The sequence below is a fragment of the Syngnathus floridae genome, chromosome 10 (assembly GCF_059516105.1).
Source record: "Syngnathus floridae isolate MCC-2025c chromosome 10, RoL_Sflo_1.0, whole genome shotgun sequence".
In the NCBI taxonomy this organism is placed as follows: domain Eukaryota; kingdom Metazoa; phylum Chordata; class Actinopteri; order Syngnathiformes; family Syngnathidae; genus Syngnathus; species Syngnathus floridae.
Window position 1 is genome coordinate 222,501 of NC_142422.1, and position 9,161 is coordinate 231,661.

Sequence of the window (9,161 nt, forward strand, 5' to 3'; positions counted from 1 at the left end):
GGCCAGTAAAAGTTGAACCATCCCTCAATGGAGCAAATGAAAAAGGCCACTGTCAACAGTGGCTGTTTATAAGTGGTGATAATAGCCTCCATACAAACGCAGCGGTTGGCTAATTGTGCATGCGACGACCATGTTGGAAAAAAGGTGCAGGCCGCCCGCCCGCCCGCCCGCCCGCAGTGACATCCATGACAAGAAAAAAAAAAAGTATGGAGCATCTTTCTTCAAGTGACAGCCAATCTTTCTTTGCATTGACACACAAGCTCAGAGTAAAAACTCCAGATTGCTTAGCTCTCTTTTTCACAAACTATCTAAAGGCACTTTGCGTGCACGTGCGTTTATTTCGGATTCTGTAATTTACCTTCAACGGCCCTCGTTTGAATGAAGTGCTTGGATTGGCCTGGAGATGCCTCCGTTTCAGCCTGCCGTCACCCTCAAAAAAATACAAGAGCGCTTCTTGAATGTTCTAAAAGAAATCCCACCTTTGCTCTACTTTAGCCGTGATTTCACGTCGGTGGCTCACTCGGAGCGGAGCCGACACGGCTGAACTGGCTCCTGGTCCGCCCGGAAGGTTTAAATGCCAGGCCGGCCGAGTGCTATCTGTGTTGGAGTACATGAATTTTTTTTTCTTTTTTTTTTTTTACTACGTGCAATCTCAGTTATGAAACAGACGTCATCAGGAATGTTTCAACTATTTGAAACGTGCGTCATAAAAGGCTGCTTTATGGCATTGCTCTGCCAAGCTGTTGACATGAGAAAAGAGAAAAGTGATCAAGTCAAGAGGAATGCCAAAAGAGACGCAAGCTTGAAGACAAACGATTGCATTTGAGAGCATTGATAGCATGGGACATGGTCATTTTAGATGTCCAAGTCAGCTCCAACCCTAGGAAGTGTGCGTGCGTGCGTGCGTGTAAGCCTTTGAAAAGTGGAGATGTTTGGCTATTGAGCTTTTGCTTCCACCATCTCATTTAGTCAGGGTCCATCCAGGGAGGTGTTCTTTTCAGCTCCACAGGTGGCAGCCGTTAGCTGAGTGGCGGCCGAGGGAGGGAGGGAGGGAGGGAGGGAGGAGGACTCAGGTGCGGCTCATCAGGCTGCTTAGGGAACAGCTTTTAAGGAGCGGGCTGCCGGCGGCTCGTCGCCCGCTTATGTGGTCTCCTCCACGCTTGGGCCTCTAGCTCCTAGTTCTCGCCATTGAATTCTCTGACCAAATATTGTGTGTTTCATGCTCTTAGATTTCCTCCGCGGACCATCGCCGGGCTCCACCCCGCTCTGGCCAGACTCCTCGCGCTCCGTCATCGCTGCTCCGTGCTCCTGGCTCAGCTCCTCCCGCTCACCCTCCACCGGTATCACCTCCATTAAATACTCCTTACTCATTCTGGACTTCCGAGTTGCTTTTCTGCATGTGGGTTCAGAACAATTGCTAAAACAATGACCATTGTTTGCCTGGCCTGAACTCTCCTCACTCCTGCCCTCCCTTTTCCCAATAAATGTAGCTTTGTGTGGCATTTAGTGGTCCTGCCTTGTATCTGACAGCATTTTGAGTCACAGCTTCAAATGACTGATCTGTGTTGCCTCTTTTGTAGAAACAAAATCATCATCGTCTACCTTTCCTCGCTTAGTCAATCAAGATGCTCTGACACTCAGCTCATTCACCTTTCATAATCCTCCCACTCTCCCCTCTTTTTCTCAGAGTCATGGCTCATTGGAAGACAAACATCCTGACCCTAAACAAACACGCACACACACACACACACACCCCAGCGGCAGCACCCCCCAAACAGGTCTTCAAAAACAATCCTCCATTCCATTCCATCCCTTTTCCCTTCGCTTGGCTTCCCTTCCCTTCCTCCCCTTGCAACTATCGGGCTCCCCTCTCAGCTAAGCTTGTAACCGTATCCTACCTGCAGCGTATCCTTTACATGCATTCATCAACGTCAGCCATTTGGACAAGGTCTTAGAGAGCAAGAAAAAACAAGACAACATTAAATTAGATGGAGAGAGTTGACGTGTGCTCGGTGGTGAGAAGGCACGCCGGAATGGGTAGCCAACGCGCCGGCCGCTTGCCGAGCGGCGCAGCTTTGGGATGGCGCCGTCTGACCGTCTTGCTCGGGATCTTGAACAACATCATGTGGTCTCTTAAGGTTTCTCATTTCCCCGAGCTGGAGTTTTGAGTTTTTCCTTGCCCTCTTGGGAGTTTAAGATCAGGGGATGTTTGAGAATATTTGCCATTTTTCACATGTCCCGAGTGTTGTTGTTGTTAGTCACCTCAATGTTGAACAGGGGCTGTGATTTACCCAAGTCAAATTCCTTGTTTGGCATGCTCAAACATGGCGAATTAAAACTCTTGAGTCTTGAACCATTTCATCGATGATCAAATCCATCCAACTTGAATGAGAAATTGCATTTCAAATGAAGGATGTTACGGAGTGACATGGTGTGGGGGGGATTTGCTTTGCTTCCCCTCCTTGTGTGAGTGGACCGCGACGGCTTGAAGTCATCGATGGAGCGGCGGCGCTTTCATCCGGGCGGGGTGCCCGAGTCGCTCGCTCGATGAAGTCGGCGCGTGGAACGGTCGAGGTCACGGCACCTTTGAACATTTTTCCATTCAAATGATAATTGATTATAAAGTTATGATCTGTTCTCAGCCATGTCAAAAAGAAATGATTTCTAGTTGCAATCTGCACTGACTAAGCCACCGATAGGTTCATTTTGTGGGTGGCTTGATCTTTTCAAAGAGCGTGCCTGATCACATGACTCTGGCTCTGCTCTGTGACTCTATGTGAAGGCGAAAAAGTGTGACTTTCCTTTTTTGGGCTGCAGCGTCGACCAACGAGGGAAGCGTGGGAATGGACGCTGCTAAAGTGGACGCTGGCTGTCCCCTCCTGGCCTCCAGGCCAAAGGTGCAACTGTTGGTGGGGTTGGACAACTTCTAGCATGTCTTCATCCTTTCCTGTCACGTGCTATTTTTTGGGGGATTTTTCCCAACAAAGCCTTTAAGGTCTTGTGCTGTCACAATACTCACATTGAGTAAATAAATCATCTTTAATAGCGCAATAAGAAATAAATGAACAATATATGAAATAAATGAACAATACATGAAACAAATTCACAGAATAAGAAAAGTTACAAATTCTAAAGCGGTGGAATGTTAACTTCTAGGTGGATTCAAATCTGACAGAGCCTCTGTGACACGGAAGGGAAAAAAGGCCAAAACCAAGGACACCATCTCCAATCATCTAACGAGTGCGATGAGCATTATTTAGCAAATATGCTCCCGTCGGCTGCGCTGAATCTCTTTGCTTCGCTCCTTGTGCACGCTCCACTGATGCTTTGGAGGGCTCCCCTATGAACGTCTGGAAGACGGCACAGCACAGCACAGCACAGCACAGCACAGCACGTACCACGCATGACTCTTGAGCCTGTTTGTTTCCGTTCAGTGTCGAAAGTCTATCCTTTCATCTGTACTGGTGTCTGTCGTCACATGAAAGCAAGCAAGCAAGCGAGCGGAACGTGAGTCTGCAGAGATTTACCGACTTGAGACTTGGTGTTCCCGTGCCCAACTGTTTAAGTGGCCTGCCTGCCTGCCTGCCTGCCTGCCTGATCTCCTTCTGAGATCTTTGTCTACAGCAGATGTGTGTGTGTGTGTGTGTGTGTGTGCGTGCGCGCGTGCAACAACACGTCAGACGTTGCAAGAAAGTTCCACTTGTTGCGGCTCCGATTTCAGATAATACCGTGCATTGTGGTGATTTATTCAAGCTGTTACTGTTGACAGGCCTTTTAATAGACGTGACTAAGGCTTATTTGTCATCTTCCAGAAGAAATGATGATACCAATGCTCATAGGCACTTGAATTCCCCTAAACTCTTTTCTTCTGACGTGCCTCATTTTCAAATGTTGTGAATTGTGTAGAATGAACAGTGTGTGTGACATCCTACATTTTGCCAGCTGCAAGTAGGGTTTATGGATTATAGTCAACCTTTGTTAAGATAGTCACCAAGAAAATACTCTCATTGCTCAGGATATAGTTGACTGATGAGAAGCACTTCATATTCTTTTATTACACTATGGACGTTGGTTGGTTGGTTGGTTGGTTGGTTGGTTGGTTGGTTGGTTGGTTGGTTGGTTGGTTGGTTGGTTGGTTGGTTGGTTGGTTGGTTGGTTGGTTGGTTGGTTGGTTGGTTGGTTGGTTGGTTGGTTGGTTGGTTGGTTGGCTGGCTGGTTAGTTGGTTGGTTGGTTGGTTAGTTGGTTGGTTGGTTGGTTGGTTGGTTGGTTGGTTGGTTGGTTGGTTGGTTGGTTGGTTGGTTGGTTGGTTGGTTGGCTGGTTGGTTGGTTGGCTGGCTGGTTAGTTGGCTGGTTGGTTGGTTGGTTCACACTGTCCAGGGTGCTGAAAAGTAATGAACTTGTAATCCAAGAATACACAAAGCAAACGGCTGAGGCATCTTCATTGTTTCTTGATCCCTCCTTCATACAATTGGCCGCATTGTTCAGGAAGAGTCCTCTTATCAGCCAGTTCTGGTCCAGCTTCAAAGAAATGTACACTATATGCAGTCACCATGAACACTTAGCGCAAGGTTCACCGTGCGGATGCTGGGGCATCTGGAAGATCAGTATGTGTGCGCGTGCCTGCCTGTAGGTTGGATGCATGCGTGTAGTCAGTACTAGGTCATATGGATTGGATCAACAGGTTCAAAAGTCAATCGTTGCACTTTTGTATAGTATTTCTTAACATGCAGAGGTGTTGGGGAATGAAGTCCAAATACTTTGTCACCTTGCTTAAGTTGAAATTGTGGCTATTTTGCCATGCAAAGATGAAGTGTCAAAGCGTCACCTTTCCACTATCGGCACATGACGAAAAGAAAACCTTGGACTTGGCTTGCCAGTCAATGCATTCTTTTCTTCTTTGCAAGTAGTTCGAAAAGCATTTCTTTTCTACTTCCATAGAAAGCTGGATGGAGTTTTTCAGTCTTTTTCAATCTCAACATCGATCGATCCTTCCGTGAAGATGAATACTTTTGACGCCAACGTCATGTCATGTCATGTATTGGAAGTAACGACTACTTTCCACTTTTGCACGGCAAACTGCAACTTTGGTCCTTCTTTTGATCCCAAGTATCACCCACCTCGCATCCTGTCCAATTTTCGGCATTGTGAAGAAGCCATATGCAAAGTCGAAAGCAGAGCGCACAACACAATGGATGGCACCGCATGGTTGGAAAGTGTCTGCGCTGGCTCTTGACGCTGTCGACGCTGTTGGCAGTTGGCGCACAGCGCAGCGCAGCACAGCACAGCACAGCGCAGCACAGCACAGCACAGCACAGCACGGCGCACAGCACAGCGCACGGACGGCCTCACTGCGCTGACTCACATCATTCAATGTTGAAATACTGTAAACAGATGCGCCAATGGAAGCCGTAATAAAGCTCACACGCATCCAAAAGCGTGCGCACGCACGCGCGCACGCACGCACAACCACATGGCAGAAACAAGAAGCTGCACCCAAATCTGTTTTTCACATTTGATGTCATGAGATATTTGGTGTGGTTAGGTACACAGTGTTTTATGCGCTTGTATTTGATCTTTACAGCTTAACCTCATTAAAGGAAATTCTCGCCTAATGCCTGATACTTAAGAAAACAAAGTGTGATTTACACCGAGTCTCGTCAATTCCGTGATAGGTCATTGAATGACTTTTATTGTAGAGCTTCAATACAAAGCTCTTTTTAGATCCAAATTCTCTGACCGCAAATCAGTCGTCTTCACAGCTTGTGCTCTTGTATTTGCTCCAACTGGAATCAACATATGGAGAAACGTCATGTCTACGAGTGTGAAAAGTGAGAGAGAGAGAGAGAGAGAGAGAGAGAGAGAGAGAGAAGAAAAAAAAAGCATTTATCACATTTTCTTCCCTAAGAATTTCTCCTAAGAATTTAACCGGCAGGTGGGCAGGCAGGCAGGCAGGCAGGCAGGCAGGCAGGCAGGCAGCGTGTCAAAAATGTCAACACTTGGCCGGATGCTTCCCTTTGTGTCGGTTCACGATCAGACTGATGTGAAAAATGATGTACCCAGCTGGAAATGTTTATGAATTAAAAATGTATTTTATTTGTATTTGTTTGGCAGCAGACAGCGCAACGTACTGGTAAATGTTCTCACCGTCTGTACTTCATCTCAAAGTCCTGCTGGCGGCAGCAGCAGCAGCAGCAGCAGCAGGAGCAGCAGCAGCAGATTAGATCAGCTGTGGTTGGAGAGCCCTATCCAAACTTTCAACAGGAGTGTTTAGTTTAAAGGATTTGTCGTACGAACCACACTTCTCTCTTCTGTGCGATCCATCGATCGATCCATCGATCAATCGATCACAAGCCTGTCACCGACTTGCTTAACAGTTTTCACTGTGCAGTCGTGACAGACAAATGGCTGCAGAAGGACATTTGCATGTTTGCATGAGTCAGAAGTATTCCTGCATGAATGCACAGAGAGAAAGAAGTGTGTTGACAGTCACTTCAACAGATTTAGATGGTCATCCATATGTATGAGTCAGTGCTCGAAATGGTCTCACTTCCACTGGCTTGCGTGAGCCAGACTTTCACGGCCACAAGAAAAGCATCCAGAAAATGCACTTTGGTGACAACCATGAATTGGATAGTTGGCTGTCATAATATATGGTACTATGTCATTGTACAAAAATCCTCGTCCGTGATTTTGGATGTTAATGTGTCTCTTTCTTTTTTTCCCCAGTCATTAGTGCCTTATGCTATTGCTTTTCATATTTTGGTACTTTGTGTGACCATAGCAAAGGCGGGCCGGCGGGCCTGCGGTCGGTCCGTCCGTCCGTCCGTCCGTCGTCAGCAGCAACTTTTGTTTGAACCTTCTGGTAATAAAGCCTTTGAATGAGTGCGTCCATGCTTTTCTGTCTACTTTTGGCTTTATCCGGTCGCAAATCCTTCCAAAGTATCTGGTCCACTATGAGTTCCAGAACATATTCCACATTAGGATGAAATCATGGTGGGGTTTTCCCCTGAGTCATAATTCCATTTGGAGTCTTCCTACTGCCTCTCATCTACGTATTGTGTTTGTATCAAATAATGTGTCTTTGACATGCTCTGTCTGCTGTTTTCACGTGACACAAGAATGAATGCCTCCTCATCTGGAAAGTGCGGCTGGCTGGATGAGGCAATAGTAAATGATGCTCGCTCGTGTTTTGCTAAATACATACGCCATTTGACAGATGAGCTTAAAGAAGGTGGAGTCAAGTCAAACATTTTCTTCACAATCATATGTTCCATCCGCCCCCGCTAGTCCAAAGGCCTCATTCGGATCCATCTCGCAAATGGGACGCGACCAAAGCCGGAAAACAGGTGAGCCTGGCCGTCATTTCATTTCGAGTTGCCATCCAGTGGCCGCCGTCGCCGCCGCCGCCGCCGCCGCCGCCGCCGCCGCCGCCGCCGCCGCCGCCGCCTTTTCTTCCCAATTTATATTCCACAAATGCAATATGAATCAAAGGCTGCGCGCGTATAAGATGAGTTGAGAACATTTCGGATGAAGGTAAAGGAATAGGAAGCAAGCCAGATGGCAACTGGTTTGGTCTGCAATCTGAACAAAAGTATTTAGCAAAAGATCCCAACCTTGCTCTTGCTCTTGCTCTTGCTCTTGCTCTTGCTCTTGCTCTTGCTCTTGCTCTTGCTCTTGCTCTTGCTCTTGCTCTTGCTCTTGCTCTTGCTCTTGCTCTTGCTGTCTTCTTTTGGGTTTTGCAAAATGCACGAGCGCTGCATACAACATCATTTCAGCTGGACACAAAATCGAAAAGAAACCTCACAACAAGCAATACGAGTCTTCTCTTTCCTCTAATAAAAGTTGTGAGCTCCTCCAAAAGGGTTTGATGGCTAAATTCCGTCCATTGGCCGCAGTGCACAAATGTGCAGCCAATGAAGTTTTCATAACCTCCCGTGCGCGCGTCCGTCCGTCTCTTTTTGCTCCCACGTGCTCGTTTATGAACTGGACGATGCGTGGAGCTCGTTCATGCCAGGCTGCTCTGTTGTTCCTTCCAAAGGGTGCAAAATAGTGAACCTAAGGAATTTCCTTCACTTGGAGAAAGTGGCCAGTCGCAAAGCATGTCGTTTCTAACTCAGGACGACTTCATCACGCCTTTTTGTGTGTTTCCTACGGATGTGACAAGACTGGAAGTGGTCGCCAGCCGGTCGCAGAGTCGAGACCAACAAGCAGTCAGTCAAACATCCTGAGGTGGAATCAATCCATGGCACACAAGTTACTAGGTGAGTGTGCCCTTGTCATGTTTTTAGATTCCTTTGCTAGCACTACTCACAAGGAATTCCCAAATTGCAGTCTTCTTTGAAAAAGAATGGGATTTGATTGTCAGGATCAGACAGCTGCTTAGAGAAGAGCTGCTATCTTTGTTTGAGAAAAAAAAATAGATCTCTCATAAAAAAGACACAAGGTGCAAAAGCTGCATAGGCATTCATTGGCCAGCCGAGCTTCAGGGTACGATTGAAGTCATTTGGAGACAAGCTCAGCTTGAGCCCAGTACGCTAGGGGATATGACTCTTTCCCGAAAGAGGCCATCTGTGACATCCAATGCTTGGAAAGCTGGACCCGACCAACCTGTCACGGCACCATTTGTTAGCAAAGAGCAGTGAGGAGAGGAGAATGCTGAGGAAAGTTCAGCAGATGAGCATTATCAATCTGAGGGATAAACACAAAGTCAAGTTGAAATCCACTCCTCCATCTATCCAGAGCTGATAAGAGATGGGAGGTGAGGTGCTTATTATCATCAGCCGTTCTCAAATTAACTCCCTAGTCAAGCAAAGAAATCAGGATGGGAATTTGGATGGTCCGTCCGTGTGTCCGTCCGTGCGTCCGTCCGTGCATCCGTCCGTCCGTCCGTCCGTCCGCCTTTGATAATGAGGCAAGGCGCGCTGTGCAAACGTTTTGCAACACTGCTCCCATGCTGACACACTGGGCATTTACGTTTTCTTCCACGTCATGCTGCAAACATTGAGGCCTTTTTATTTCCAGCAGCTGTAGAAGCACACATTCACTTCCTCAGCCAAGGCGCTATGAGCTGGCAGCTTATCTCCATTTCCATCAGGTTAGCCATCCACCCGGTCTGATCAATCTTCACACTGGAGGAGTGCCGAGGCATGTCTGCATCTAC